Source organism: Narcine bancroftii, chromosome 14 (assembly GCF_036971445.1).
Source record: "Narcine bancroftii isolate sNarBan1 chromosome 14, sNarBan1.hap1, whole genome shotgun sequence".
In the NCBI taxonomy this organism is placed as follows: Eukaryota; Metazoa; Chordata; class Chondrichthyes; order Torpediniformes; family Narcinidae; genus Narcine; species Narcine bancroftii.
Window position 1 is genome coordinate 8777292 of NC_091482.1, and position 16494 is coordinate 8793785.

General features: G+C 41.1%; 1 protein-coding gene across 4 annotated transcripts in view; it reads left to right on the plus strand.

The window, feature by feature from the left end:
* Nucleotides 1–121: 121 nt before the first annotated feature.
* Nucleotides 122–16494, plus strand: part of LOC138750000 (small G protein signaling modulator 2-like) — a 291864-nt gene continuing 275491 nt past the window's right edge. For 2 of the 4 annotated variants that reach the window (XM_069912144.1, XM_069912143.1), the window contains exon 1: nucleotides 124–245. The gene's annotated coding sequence lies outside the window, so the exon portion shown is untranslated. Of the gene's footprint in view, nucleotides 246–16494 lie in introns of all 4 variants that reach the window. The other 2 variants (XM_069912145.1, XM_069912140.1) reach the window with 2 other exon arrangements.

Genomic DNA, 16494 nt, shown 5'->3' on the forward strand with positions numbered 1-16494 from the left:
TCTCCTCTCCTCCCCCCCCCTCCCTCCTCTCCTCCCCCCCCTCCCCTCCTCTCCTCCCCCCCCTCCCCTCCTCTCCCTCCCCCCCCTCCCTCCTCTCCTCCCCCCCCTCCCTCCTCTCCTCTCCAAGGTTTGACTGAAAGGAATGCCTCTAACAGGCTACTGGTTGGGGCGGAGTTGCAAGGGTGTGGCAGCAAACTACTCACCCTCCCTGCACCTTCAATGCAAGAATTCTGTTTAATCTGCAGGTATAATTTATGATGTAATCGTTGACGCTACAAATCTCTTCATGATGTGTGCAATTGAATTCAGTCACATGGGTTTCTTTTTATATATAAAAAAAAATTCCAGGATCAGGGTGAAATTTGCATTTTCAGTTTAAGACAATTTTTTTAAAAAAAGGATATCATTCACAAGATGGACAAACTCCTAATGAGGGATTATATATTTCCATTCAAGAGGAATTGAGACAGTTTAGTTCATATAACTTTAGTCAGATATTCTATAAGGGAAGGGGTGGGGAAAGGAGAACCTTCACCTCATTGTAGTTCCCGAACACAGATTTGATGTACTGGAGGGAGAATGAATGAACGAACAAACATGAGTCACAGTTTATGTCGCACTGTCCGGTGACTGTAAGCTTGAGTTTATGAATGAATATAAGCGACCACAAGTTGACTCAAATATCGAGGATTGCCCTTCTGGCATTTGGTTCAAGCAAGATCATAAATAGGTTCATAATATTTTATTGCAAAGCTGGTCAGAGTGCTGGTACCAGTCATAATGATTTTAATCATTTAATATTTGCTGTTTCACCTCCTATTTCTTTATGCTTAATTATCTTTAATTGGTTCATCTGTAATCCTATACTTGCCCCACATGGATAGTAACCTCTTCAAGTATACAGCTTTTTAAAAGAAATTGGTGTATTTAAATTGAAGATTTATAGTTTCTTCAAGGGAAAAAGATTGAGGGGAAATAAACATCAGCCATGTAGACTTGATGGGCTGAATGGATTTGTTCTGCTCTGTCATCCTCTGTCAGAATTAACTGATTCAACCAGTGGTTCTCAACTTTTTTCTTTCTACTCACAGACCACTTTAAGTAATCCCTAAGCCATCGGTGCTCTGTGATTAGTAAGGGGCTGCTGAAGGTGGTATGTTTCAAAAAGTTTCAAAACCTGTTTTAATTATACCTAATTGACTTGTTATGTGCATAGTTTCATAACTCCAAAGGAAATGGGCCAATGACAATTTTTCTCAAGCAAAATATTTCAGTAACAATTGGGTCTAGAAAAGTGGTTCTCAGCCTTCCCACTCACAGACCACCTTCAGCAATCCCTTACTAATCACAGAGCACCGATGCCATAGGGATGACTTAAAGTGGTCTGTGAGTGGCCGGAGCCCTTCTTAAATAGTGAGTGAATTTATTTGGATAACTGTAGTGATTTTTTTTTGTTATTGTTGATGTATTTGTTAATAGATAATGTCGAGTGAAACTGAACAATTAAAATTAAAAGTGGGAAGACCAAATAGCAGCACCCGTTTGCCTCTCTCCTGATGTTCCACAGCAGCTTGAATATTAGTGAAGTCCCGATAGGATAATGAACCATCCCAAGGAGCTTCCCTGTTTGACATTGATCCATTGGGATAGAAGCCCAGAAACTTGGCCGAAGAGTGAAGGAATCCCAGAGCACTAGCTGTAACATTTCTGGAAATTTATCCAGAAGAGGAATATTGAGAAAGCATAGAATAAATGTTCTGGTCAGATAGAATTCTATAAATGATATTTTGCCATTGGGGTGCTTCAGATTCAACATTTGACTTCATTTTAGAATTGCTTTGCAAAGAGTGGGTCATTGAATGAAACTTGTTAATAAATTGTATTCAGAAGGTGTTAAATTGAGCATTTTCTGCAGATTGTTTGAATAATACCATTTTGGAGAGGCAATAGTTCTGAATATTCTCATCTCCATTGACTTTGCAAAACAGACACAATGTTGCTCACTTTTTATATAAAAAAACTTCTTTCTAGGAGGCTTCACCTTTTTCCTCCAGGGATTCTCAGCTCCTTCACATACTATGAGCAAATTTTCCATTCACTTGGTTCCTGCTGGGAACTCATTGTGACACAACAAAGGTTCGACATCAGTTCTGTTCCCTGTTCAACAAAGGTGATTTACTGGATTAACCAGCGTGAATTCTGTGTCAGAGATAACCTGACTATGATTTTTTTTATTTGCTGAGATTCGCTAGACGTCTTAAGATCAGAAGATCCAGTTTTGTTTAGCTTTGCACTATTACCTTTGTGCCCATTGTACAATACAAACTCTTCAAATACAAGAGTTCAGTGCTTAACTTCATCGTACAGGGTTAGATGTGCAATAATCTTATGCAGGAAGGATTCTGTAGATAATTTTCTTTTTCTCTGTGAACCAAAAATCTAGTTTTGTTCCTCCAAATTAAACAAGAAAATCTTCAGATATTGGGGTTGTGCAATATTCAAAACTGCTGGAGAAACTCATCTCGTCACATACCAACCATTGGAAGTAAAGGGTAACGAACATTTATCAGTAATTCCTGATGAAGGGCCCAAGCCCGAGACATTGGTAACCTTTTTTATAGATGCTGAATTTCTCCAGAACTTTTGTATGATGGTTGATGAAACCCCAACTAAATGAGTGCATTTTTAATCTAATAATAAAATATGATGTATTTTGTGATTAGTCTTCCAAGCTGCAGCTAAGAAGCTTGAACCCTCACGACCTCAATCATTCAAAATCCAGCTGCTTTCCTCGAGATCTGTGGGAAGGCACACTCTCAAAACAAGTTTGGATATTTATGCTACCTCATGTATTTGCCTCCATCAAAAATATTTAAGCCTTAAGATTTGGTGATTGCCAACCTCTGAATTGTCATTCCACTGTTCACATTTGATAGAGTCATGTATAGTGCCCTCTTCTCCATCCCTCCAGTGTCCCTGGGAAGTAACATCTCATTTTAAATAAAAATGCTATCAATGCTGGAGAAACTCAGCAGGCATCCGAACAAAAAGGTCAAGGGGATAAGGAGGGGAAGGGCACACCACAAACAGGGCATGGGGGAGGGGGGATGGCTCTGTGAATGGAGAGGGAAAGGAGTGGAGAGCTGGTGGAAAGACAAAAAGATGGGGAAGAGAGGGAGGGAGTGTTCTCCTTTTAAGGCTTCTTTGTCTAAAAGTCTCTTTTTAAGACTTGATTGTCCATAATGCTTAAAACTAAACTTTTTCATTAAATTTCCTCCTGATTACTGAAGCCCATAATTGTTAATGCCTCAGAGGGAATCATGAATACCATCTTGGGAACCACTGCTGTGGAGAGCAGTTCTAATTTCGCTGCATTTGGAGTACAATGTGAACTGCTTTGGTATCACTAATTTGGAATCAGTAGAATGTTGTTTGGCTTGGTTGGTTTTTGAAGGAAATTATAATTTGAGAAGTTATTAAGAAAGGTCTATTGGCCTTTCAAAGAGTGAGAGATCCTCTGGTTAAAGTTTTGCTTTTGAAAGGAATTGACAGGGTGGATGCCAAACATTTGTTTCTCTTTGAGAGAGAAAATCTCAAAATTGGCATTTTGGACATAAATAGAAAAACACAGAAATCCTGGAGGAGCTCACCAAGTCTTGCAGCCTCCACAGGAGGTAAAGGTACTTAACTTGATGTTTTTGGCCTGAGCAAGAGTAAAAAGCAGACAGGGACCTGAATAAAAGGTGGGGAGAGAGAAAGAGCTGGGGGAGGAATATGGAGCAACAGACAAAAGGCATTAATTGGATATGGATATGGGGACAGGAAAGAGGAAAGGTGGTTTGCTCCTCATTTGGACGTCTTTAAATCTTTGGAATGTCCCAAGCCATAGTATTGTGCGTGCTCTGTTCATTGAATACATGCAGTTTTGAGGTTGATAGACCAGTGGTTCTCAACCTTTTTCCATTCACATACCACTTTAAATAATCCCTGTGCTCTTGTGATTAGTAAAGGATTGCTTACGGTGTTTTGAGAATGCGACGGGAAGGTTGAGAACCACTGCTCTAGACTTAATTGTTACTGAAATATTTTGCTTGAGAAAAATGGTCATTGGCCCATTTCCTTTGGAGTTATGAAACCGTGCACATAACGAGTCAATTAGGGACAATTAAAACAGTGGTTTTCAAACTTTTTCTTTCCACTCACAGACCACCTTAAGCAATCTTGTATAGATTGCACTGATGGCATAGGGAATACTTAAGGTGGTCCGTGAGTGGAAAAGTTTGAAAATCACTGTTGTAGACAGTCAGAACCGCTTTATCAGAGTGAAAATGTCACACATGATTTTAAAGTAGGGAGTTAGGACATTTAGAGGAGATTTTCAGGCAGTTTTTCTTCACACATAGAAGGGTTGGTGCCTGGAACAGGGCGACAGGGTAGCAGTGGAACCAGATACAGGTACAATAGTAGTGGTTAAGGGCCTTCGAGATACACGTGCAGGGATTAGAGGGGTGTGTACCATGTGCATGCAGCAAAGTTTTAGTTTAATTTGGCATCATGCTTGGCATAGACATAGTGGACCATAGTGGACATAGATCACAGTCAGTACTACGCTCTCGCCAGCCCCCTATATCCCTTGACTCTGCTATCTTTAAGAGCTCTATGTAACTAATTGATCTATGTTTAAAATGGTAAGAGATTGGAAAATGCTCTGATGAAAATGAAAGATAATATACAGATGCATGAACAATTAGAAAGACAGTTAGCATGTGGCCTTCATAATTGCTGGCTACATGTATCACACCTGAAGGATTGTATAAAATTTTTGTTTCCTCATCTTAAAAAAAGGATATTCTTGTTTAGGAAATGCACAAATTGCTGGAGGTTCCACAATGTCCACAGGAGGCAAAGATGGAAAACCAACGTTTCGGGCCTGTGCTTGTATTATCTTTGCCTCCTATGGATGGTGCAGGGCCTGCTGAGTTTTTCCAGTAATTTTGAGAATCTACTACAACCACAGTGTCTGTAGGTCAAACAGACTGGGTGCACACTGGGAGATGGCTTAGTTGAACCCCTTCAATCTGTTCGTATTAGTGACAGGGATTTCCCAGTGGCCGACCACTTCAATCCTGCTAACATGTCTGTCCATGGCCTCGTGTTCTGACCCACCAGGACCACCCATAAATTGGAGGAGCGACACTTTATTTTCCATGTGGGCACTCTCCCAATGGGATGGCATTATATCAGCTTCTCTGGTTTCTGCTAGGCCTCTCTCTATTTCCCCTCCCTCCCCTTTCCCTTTGTCCTCCACCCAGTCCCCTCTCCCTCCTCTCCCTGCTTGCCCTTCCTCCCTTATCCACCTCTTACCTTTGGGACTGTGTTCCTTCCTCTCCCCAACAGCACCTACCTACATTATTTTCATACCTTGCTTATGTATCTTTATCTTTGCTATACAAGTTTGTTGTTTGACCTACAGTGTCCAAAGACTTGTTTCACTTCTCATTGTAGGAGAAATGCAGTCAAAATTTACCTGAATATTCCTTTGATGTAGTGTGAGGAGAGCTATACTCCCCATTCTCTCTGCGCACCCAATGACCTCATTAATTGTAAAAAGTTCTTAGAAGTTTTGATGAGATGGAAAGAAACATTGCACCCCCCACCTCCAGCCCAGTAAGTTTCATACAAATTCAGAATAAGAGGTAGATTATCTTAAATTGAAGTGATGAGAAATTGAGTGAGGGGCACTAGGTAGAGTCCTGGTCTCCTTACTTGAGTTGAGGAAGGATGGACTGGCTTTGGAGGCGGTGCAGATGAGCTTCACCAGATTGTTCTCAGAGATGAGGGAGTTGGCCTATGAGGAGAGATTGAGTCGTCCTGGACTGTACTCACTGGAATTTAGAAGAATGAGAGGGATTTTATAGTAACATATAAAATTATGAAGGGCATAAATAAAATAGAGGAAAATAAATTATTACGATTGTTGGGTGTCTAGAACTAAGATTCAGGGTATTAGATTTAGGACAGAGGAGTAACTGCTTTTCCCAAAGGGTGGTGAATCTATGGAATTCACTGCCCACTGAAGCACTCAGCAAATTTATTTCAGTTAAGGTTGGATACTTTTTTTTATATTGTTGGGGAATTAAAGGATATGGGGAAGGAAGGTAAATGGAGATGAGTCGATCATCAGATCAGCCATGATTACACTGAATGGCGGAGCTGGCTCGATGGGCCGGATGCTCCTATTTCTTCGCCCGGCAAACGTGACTCTTTGGTATTCTCAGCTGAATGGAGTCGCTCTCGGTCATTTTTCTAAACTAAGTGACAGCTTTCTGGATCTTAAAATCAATAAAAGATATGAGGATCAGGCAGGTCCTGAGATAAAGATCAGTCATGTTTTTGTTGAATGGCGAATTATTACGACCTACTCACATTTTGCATCTTGTGTTACTTGGAGATCAGTTCAGACCCATGGATTAACTCCACAATACCACATCCTAGAGTCTGATCATTCAGAATCTGATTTGTATGCAAATTATATGCCTGATATGAAGATTTTGCTTTTATTGGTTCAGTGAAAACTGAGGAAAATGGATTGTAATGTAAATTAACTTGCTTGTTCCAAATTAAACAGCGTTTTATCTGATTCTAATTCAATCAGGTTTTATCTGCCTACATCTAAACAGTTAATAAGATTTCACTGCATAATAATGTGGATAGACACTTGTGTAACACAGCAGTGTAATATCTTTTTCAATTAATGTATTTATTCACAAAGTCTCAATGAATATAAGTGGATGTTCTTTCCAGTTTTAAGAGGACTGTTTGAAATTAAGTAACCTGATAAGGGCTTCTGATTTTTAAAAAAAATGCAGTTGTGTTTTAAACACTTATTTCATTCTTCCATTCTCATGAAACTGAATAAAACTATCCATTGGATTAGTAAAGTTAGTTTAGTTAATGGTCTCATGGTCACATGCATTGCCAGACTGACACCACCTGCAAATCGGAGGAACACCATCTCTTCTTCTGTTTGGGCATCCTCCATTCAGAAGGCATTGACTGCTCAATTTTTCTTTAAACCTCCCCCTCCCCGATCTTCACCTCCAGTCTCCTTTCTTCCCTTTTTCCTCTCTGCCTATTCCTGCCTCTCTCCCTTTTCCCTCTAAAGGCTATTTCATGACAGACCACCACCTTGAGGGCGGCTGCAGGAGTGGATGGAAAACTCCAGTGTCCCATTCGTATCCTCCAGATCTGATGGAGATGGAGCGACTGGTGCCATAGCATCACCCTCATGGAATGGGTAGGGATAGACGCCCATTTTTCTGCTGTGTTTTGAGCCGCAGAGAGCAGCCCCAAAGGCCGAAGCAGACTGGCTGCCCCTCGACGACCCTCGCTGGCCCCTGCTGACAACTCCCGCTGCCCCTGACTTGGTTAGAGAGGGATGAATGGGGAAGATGGGGCTCAGGCTGATGGCATTATTAGCCTGCCCCAAACAGCCTCTTAGTGCGGCTGTACATTCAGATCTATTGTTGGAGCGCTGCGCTCTGCCGACTATCCCTGTCTTAGAGGACTTGTATTATGCAGCTTGGAGACGGCCTCCGCACATTCAGAGAGGTACATGATTATGCATTTTGGCGGAGGTTCTCCGCCTTTACATTTGGACTTTTGGCCTACCTGAAAGGTCTTGAATCTCCTTTCAGATAGCCAAGATCAATTCTCACCTTCACATCCAATTAACACCTTTTGTCAGTTGGACCCTTCCTTTCTTCCCCTTTCTCTCACCACTCTTTATTTGGATACCTGCCTGATTTTTGCTTATACCTTGAAGGAGGGCTCGGGCCTGAAATGTCGGTAATAAGTATACCTTCACGTCCTAGGGACGCTGCGAGACCGGGTGAGTTCCTCGAGCATTTTTACTACATCTGCACACTTTCTTGTTTCACTAGATTAGTTAAACATTTGGCATGTATTTTCTGAAACATTCACTGTCCATTCCTCTCCATGGTTGATACCTGACCCTAGAGTCCCACCAGCCTCTCATTGTTTGCCAGTGTGCTTGCAATGGCAGCATTATAGTGTTAATGGAATAGGAGAAATCAGTGAAATCACAGCTGAATGGTAGAATATATTTGTCTCTCAATCCCTTGCCAGAATTAATTATTCCAAAGTTTAAAACAAAAGTTCTTAACCTTATTCTTTTCACTCACATACCACTTTAAATAATCCCGCTGCCATCGGTGCTCTGTAATTAGCAAGGGATCGCTTAAGGTGGCATTTGAGTGGGAAGGGAAGGTTGAGAATCACTGCTCTACACCCAATTGTTACTGAAATATTTTGCTTGAGAAAAATTGTCATTGGCCCATTTCCTTTGGAGTTATGAAACTGTGCACATAATAAGTCAATTAGATACGATAAAAACAGAAGTTTCCAAACTTTTCCTTTCCACCCACACACCACGTTAAGCAATCCCTTACTAATCACAGAACACCGATGGCATAGGGAATACTTAAAGTGGTATGTGAGTTGAAAGAAAAAGATTGAGAACGACTGGTTTAAAAGCATCTTTTAAGCAAGGAAGTTCTATATTGCTGTTACCTTTGCCTGCCTTTCCAACTGGCCTGGCTCAGCTGGTGTCAAACTTGCAGGGATTTCTTTTTCAGTAGTCATTAGACTATTATCATGTGAAAGGATCTTACTCCCTGGAGTATAGGAAACTGAGCAGGGATTTTATAGAGGTTTTTACCATCACAAAGGACACAAGTAAAGTCGATGTTTGTAGTGTTTAACCTAGGGCAGAAGAATTGAAACTAGAGGGCAAAGATTTAAAAGGCACCTGAAGGGCACCATAACGCAGAGAATGGCAGAAGAAGTAGAAGCAAGGCCAATTGAATGTCTAAAGGGTATTTAGACAAGTACTGTAATCGAAAGGAAATGTTGGGAAGGAAGTAAAAACAATGCAGGAGAGATGTAGCAGGTCCAACAGCATACAACAAAGATAAAGATACATAACCAAAGTTTTGGGCTCAAGCCCTTTGTCAGGGTATGAGCAAAATGTAGACAGCCTCCTGAATAAAATGGTGGGGTGGGGGGGAAGAGGGGCAGGGGGAGGAGCACAGGGCCACAGGCAAGAGGTCATGGAGGGAAAGCACAAGAGAAAGTGGGGGAAGGGGAAACCTTTATTGAATGGAGAGGGAAGGGATGTAGAACTGAAGGAAAGGAGACCAACCGGGATAGGGGAGAATGGGGAGTGGTCTAGCAGAAACTGGAGATAGATGTTGAGAGGGATATAGGCAGAATGCAGGCAAATGGGACTAGCTTAATCAGCATGGACAAGTTGGGCTGAAGGGGCTGTAGAACTATAGTTAAATGAACTATAATGATATTAATTTACGTGGGGGTGGAAGGACTTGCAGAAGAAGTGGGAGGACTTGCAGAAGAAGTGGGAGGACTTGCAGAAGAAGTGGGAGGACTTGCAGAAGAAGTGGGAGGACTTGCAGAAGAAGTGGGAGGACTTGCAGAAGAAGTGGGAGGACTTGCAGAAGAAGTGGGAGGACTTGCAGAAGAAGTGGGAGGACTTGCAGAAGAAGTGGGAGGACTTGCAGAAGAAGTGGGAGGACTTGCAGAAGAAGTGGGAGGACTTGCAGAAGAAGTGGGAGGACTTGCAGAAGAAGTGGGAGGACTTGCAGAAGAAGTGGGAGGACTTGCAGAAGAAGTGGGAGGACTTGCAGAAGAAGTGGGAGGACTTGCAGAAGAAGTGGGAGGACTTGCAGAAGAAGTGGGAGGACTTGCAGAAGAAGTGGGAGGACTTGCAGAAGAAGTGGGAGGACTTGCAGAAGAAGTGGGAGGACTTGCAGAAGAAGTGGGAGGACTTGCAGAAGAAGTGGGAGGACTTGCAGAAGAAGTGGGAGGACTTGCAGAAGAAGTGGGAGGACTTGCAGAAGAAGTGGGAGGACTTGCAGAAGAAGTGGGAGGACTTGCAGAAGAAGTGGGAGGACTTGCAGAAGAAGTGGGAGGACTTGCAGAAGAAGTGGGAGGACTTGCAGAAGAAGTGGGAGGACTTGCAGAAGAAGTGGGAGGACTTGCAGAAGAAGTGGGAGGACTTGCAGAAGAAGTGGGAGGACTTGCAGAAGAAGTGGGAGGACTTGCAGAAGAAGTGGGAGGACTTGCAGAAGAAGTGGGAGGACTTGCAGAAGAAGTGGGAGGACTTGCAGAAGAAGTGGGAGGACTTGCAGAAGAAGTGGGAGGACTTGCAGAAGAAGTGGGAGGACTTGCAGAAGAAGTGGGAGGACTTGCAGAAGAAGTGGGAGGACTTGCAGAAGAAGTGGGAGGACTTGCAGAAGAAGTGGGAGGACTTGCAGAAGAAGTGGGAGGACAAAGGATCAAGCCTTACTTGCCCTGGTGACTCCAAATATGACTGAGCTCTGATTAATCATAGAAATTAGAAAGTGAGAAAACAGTCAAAAGGATACGATAAAGCAGTGAAATGCAAATCAGAGGTGTTGATGAAACTGAAACCAAAAAAGAAATGCTGGAAACATCAGGTAGTGTCTGGGCTGAGAAATACTAAGTTAATATTACAGATGGTTGCCTTGTGGAAAATTGGCCATCTCCGTTACAGCCAGACAGTCACATTAGCATAAGGTTTGATACAGCTTTGCCTGGACAAACTTGCATGTCAGTCTCTGAATTCAGTAAGAACACCTCCATTGATGACTGTGTGTGCAGAATCACCCGGTTTGTGCCTGGGACAAAAGAAAAATAGTCAAGCAGGTTGAAACTATGCCCATGAGAATATTAGGTGATCTTGGACAGTCATTTCTGACTTCTGAAGCAGAGTTTCAACTTGAAATGTTGACTGTCTGTTACCCCCCCCCATCCACTGGTGCCTGATCCACTGAATTCTTTCATCAATTTTGTCCCAGCATCTTCATTCTCTTGTATCTTAGTGAGAGGCGATCTCATTTTGAGGGGGATACATACTGAGATGTTTTCTTTAGTGTGAGCACTTATAAACCAGGTGATGTTGATTATGAATAAGTTGCCCATTTAAAACAGAGAGGGAACTTCTGAGGGTTGTGAATCTTTCGAATTCTCCATCTCAAAGAGCTGTGGAGATGGTCATTGAAAATAACTACAAAGGGAGTTAGCAGAAAGGAGATTGAGTGGGAGAAATGGTATTGAGATCTGGATTTGATTAGTAACTGGATGGACCAGTTCTGTTTCCTGAGCTCATGTGACCTCAGTGTGAAAAAGGTTCCACTCTCTTTAGAACAGAGGTATTTGAAGGAATAATGATTTTAGAAGAGGAACTGTTTCCAGTTGCAGGAAAGTTGATAACCAAAGGAAGCTTTTGATCGACAATGTGGAGATGGAGTCGGACAGCATGGAAATCATCCCAACTTGCCCACGGTGACATTATATTCTGATCTGGAATGCACAGATTGAAAGTGATATTTGGAAGAGAACTAGATAGCTAACTGAGGTGATGAGAACTACTGAGTTGTAGGGTAAGAACAGGGGGCTTGCATTAATTGGTTAGTTCCACAAAGTATCATGCAAATAATGGCTGTCTCCTTTACTGATTTATCTGATTTACTGAGTGCTGATTAGAGAGAAATGAATCAGTATTTCTTGTGATACATTTGAATTGCAGCAACTGGAGACAATTAGATGGGCTGAAGCCAGTCCCCCATGATTGTGCTATCAATCACTTGCATTTAATATGAAATGTATGCAGAGCATTGAAAAATGAAAGCAAAATGATGAAAGATCTAAAAACCCAGGAACGTTTAACCTGAAGTAAGAACCCTTCTCCACCAGATGATTTCTATATATTCTGAATGCGAGCTGTGGTGTCCTGAATGTGTCCAAAGATTGATGCATATCTTGTCACAATAGGTCCTCTAGTAAAGGTAATAATGTAGAAGGGAAAAGTGACAGATTCAGTCTTCAGTCCATGTACAATTAGGTGAACCGCCTGGAATGGTGACAGGGATACGTTGTTGGCATTAGGCACCCCTATTGAATGGCTCTTGTGTACATGAGGATGACACCAGCCGTGACTGTGGCCTGTACAGAACACTAATTAGCCATGTGCAACTCACTGAGAATGCATTCTAGTCTGAAAGTTGAAAGTTCAAGCCTCATTGTGGGTCTTGATCAGATAACCCAGGCTTCAATTGAGAATGGAGGGGCTACCACTTTTTTTCTCAAAATATTAAGCTGAATTTGTCCAGCAGCTTGTGTGGATGTAGAATATTTTTCGGTATTGTTTGAAAACAAGTGCACAATTGCCCACTGTTTCTCAACTAAAATTTGTAAACTCTGGTGATCTTGCTGTGGTTGGATGTCTACTTGCCCTCCTTTCCACCGATCTTTGCTTCTGGAGGATTTGGAAGGATAGCGTCTTGTCACAGAGACTAAAGGATAATAATGTTACTACTATATAAAGTGCAATCTATAGCAGGCTTCAGGACATTCTGGTTAATCCTATCCTTGCAGGTGGCAAGGATGTAATGTTAACTTGATACTATGGCATGTGTTGCACATTTACTTTGCCACGGGCAAGAGTTTTATTAAACTTGTTATTCTGCTTGCTTGTGGAGTGATTACGATTGATTCCAATTTTTAAAATTTAAAAAAAAATTTTCACACTATGAACCATACTGACCAAAATACACATAAACATTTCCCTCTTGAATATACAGTGTCATTTTCTCCCCTTTTCCCCCCTCCCTCCTTCACCCCCCCTCCCTACCCACTCAACGTTCAACATATATGATACATTAAACCCATTAAACAATGTCGTCACACAATGAAAATAAACAAGAAATTTGTGTCTTCTACTTTTACATATTGGGTCAGTTCATTTCGTCTTCTCCTCCTTCTGTCATTTTAGGTGGTGGAGGTCCGCGGTAGGACTTCTCTGTTGTGTTCCATGTACGGTTCCCAAATTTGTTCGAATACTGTGATGTTATTTCTTAAATTATATGTTATTTTTTTCCAATGGAATTCATTTATTCATTTCTCTGTACCATTGCTGTATTCTCAGGCTATCTTCTAATTTCCAGGTTGATAAGATACATTTTTTTGCTACAGCTAAGGCTATCATAATAAATATTTTTTGTGCTCCATCCAAGTTGAGGCCTAATTCTTTACTTCTTATATTACTTAGAAGAAAGATCTCTGGATTTTTTGGAATGTTGCTTTTTGTGATTTTATTTAATACCTGGTTTAGATCTTCCCAAAACTTTTTCACTTTCTCACATGCCCAAATTGCATGTACTGTTGTTCCCGTTTCCTTCTTACAGCGAAAACATCTGTCTGATACTGTTGGGTCCCATTTATTTAACTTTTGGGGCGTGGTGTATAGCCTGTGTAACCAATTATATTGTATCATGTGTAACCTCGTGTTTATTGTATTTCTCATAGTTCCGGAGCATAGCTTTTCCCATGTTTCATTATTTATCTTTATGTTTCGATCTTGTTCCCACTTTTGTTTGGGTTTACAGCTTGTTTCCTGGTTCTCTTTCTCTTGCAGTTTGATGTATATGTTTGTTATAAATCATTGTGTCTGTAATCACATATTCAAAATTGCTTCCTTCTGGTAACCTCAGCCTGCTTCCAAATTTGTCTTTTAGGTAGGTTTTCAGTTGGTGGTATGCAAACATTGTACTGTGAATTATACCATATTTGTCCTTCATTTGTTCAAAAGATAATAATTTATTTCCTGAAAAATAATTTTCTATTCTTTTGATCCCTTTTCTCTCCCATTCTCTGAAGGAAAGGTTATCTATTGTGAAAGGGATTAGTTGATTTTGCATCATTAATTTTGGTAGTTGATCATTTGTTTTATTCCTTTCTATGTGAATCTTCTTCCAAATGTTGAGCAGGTGGTGCAGTACTGGTGAATTCCTACATTGCACCAGCTTTTCATCCCACTTAGATAGATTATGTTCAGGTACCTTCTCCCCTATTTTATCTAGCTCCAATCTGGTTTTTCCCTTGTTTGATAAAAATCGGATAGGTATCTTAATTTTACTGCTCTATAATAATTCTTAAAGTTTGGTCACTGTAAGCCCCCTTGTTTGTACCATTCTGTTAATTTATCTAGCGCTATCCTCGGTTTCCCCCCCCTTTCCATAAGAATTTCCTTATTATTTTCTTTAGCTACGATTGATTCCAATTGAAGGGGGTTGTATTAGGTGCCAGTTTTAATGTTATTAAGCCGTGTGACCACGAGTAATCTGAGGTTAAAGGTGGAACCTTTGTCGTATTGAGTTATGGTGTTTATTTTCAAACCCAGGTTTGTAAAATCTTTTTCTCCACGATTTTCATTGGCGCTCTTCTTTCACATATACTGGCAAAGTTAGTGTTGGAGTCTTCCAATTAGAATTAAAATATTTTAAGAATGCCCTTTTGTGTCCCATTTGACCAGTGGATTGTTTTACTTTGAAATAAGTTCCAACATCATAAAGTGGTTTTTCTAAAAATAATAAGAGAGAAGTTGTCACTAGAGGGTAAATGAGCAAAGATTTGTTCAAATTGATGTGTTTTATATGGATTGCCTTGAATGGTTAGATAGACAGAGGGGTTTGGGGAAGGAATTGTAGAGCTTGGAAAGTCAAAGGTTGAAGCTACATCTGGCATTGGGGGAGCAAAGTTAAAAAGGTGCCAGAGCTGGAGGAAGATAGAGTCCTTAGATGGTTGTGTGACTAGAAATTCTAGCGATGGAGAATGAAGGGAGGATATAAAGCAGTGAGGAAATACAAAAGTCTGCGGACTCTGTGATTGTAGTGGAAAAAAAACATGGAAATGCTAGGGGGTCTCAGCAGGTCTTGCAGTGTCCATAAGTTAAATGTGGATAAATGTGAGGTTATCCACTTTGGTAATACAAACCGGAGGGCAGATTACTATTTGAATGGCAATACATTAAGAGATGGGGAAGTGCAGAGAGACCTAGGGGTACTTGTACATCAGTCTCTGAAGGCGAGCATGCAGGTACAGCAGGTGGTTAAAAAGGCAAATGGTATGTTGGCCTTCATATCAAGAGGGTTTGAGTCTAGGAACAAGGATACCTTACTGCAGCTGTACAGGGCCTTGGTGAGACCCCACCTGGAGTACTGTGTGCAGTTTTGGCCACCTTATCTAAGGAAGGATGTTCTTGCAATGGAGGGAGTGCAGAGGCGATTCACCAGGCTGATCCATGGAATGGCAGGAATGACTTGTGAGGAAAGATTGTGCAAATTGGGATTGTACTCGCTGGAGTTCAGAAGATTGAGAGGGGATCTCATAGAGACCTATAAAATTCTGGCAGGACTGGACAGAATGGATGCAGATGGGATGTTTCCAATGGTGGGAAAATCCAGAACCCGGGGCCATGGTTTGAGGATAATAGGCAAACCATTTAGGACTGAGATGAGGAGGAATTTCTTTACCCAGAGGGTGGTGAATCTGTGGAATTCATTGCCACAGAGGGCAGTAGAGGCAGGTTCATTAAATCTATTTAAGAGGGAATTAGATCTATTTCTTCAGTATAAGGGTATTAAAGGTTACGGAGAGAAGGCGGGGATGGGGTACTGAACTTTAAGATCAGCCACTGTCTCGTTGAATGGCGGAGCAGGCTCGAAGGGTCGAATGACCTACTCCTGCTCCTATCTTCTATGTTTCTAAGAGGTAAAGATGCATGACCAACATTTTAGGCCTGAGCCCTTCTTCAAGGTCTGGGTAAAAAGCAGGCAAGTGGCCAAATTAAACATAAAAATTATAAACTATGAATTGAAAAGCAGTAGATTCATTTAGGTTGTTTCTAGTGTGGAATAGGTAATCAAGGAGATTAAGGAAATTCATGGGAGGTTGCCAATAATAAAAACAATTTTTTATAAAAACCCGATGTGATGAAAAAGCACAAAAAAATGACTAAGCTACACAGATCTGAATAAAAATTACAACTGCCTTAACAAATTTGAATTTGTATTTTTCATTCCTTCTTTGGACTAAATTGTAAAGCTATCAGTAATATGGCATGAAAATAACAATGTCAAGGAAAGGAATCTAGCATAATTACTCCGTCTGCCCTAAGCAATAAGAATGACCCTCAAGAGTTTGGAATGGCCTAACAAGTTACTCAGTGACAAAGGATTGATAACATGACACCTCACAAAGCAATACCGCAGCCATTTTGCCATTTAGGTTTCACATACAGCAAGGGTGTGCAATGTTCAACGAGTCAGTTACTGTGGTATCACTTTAGCAAAAAACTCCAGGTGGGGCATTGGATCCCAAAAGCATGTTTTCCTATTTGAACAACTGATCTGATAGGAAGGGACCAAGTTACTTGTCATTTTACACAAGTCAAAGAGCAAAAACGTTTGTTAAAGCATGGGCAAATAATTGATAATCGTATTTTTACTGAAGTACATCTCTTTTCATCGGTATATTTAGACTCTTTTATATCTATGGCATAAAGATTTTGCATGTCCCCACATCCCCCTACCA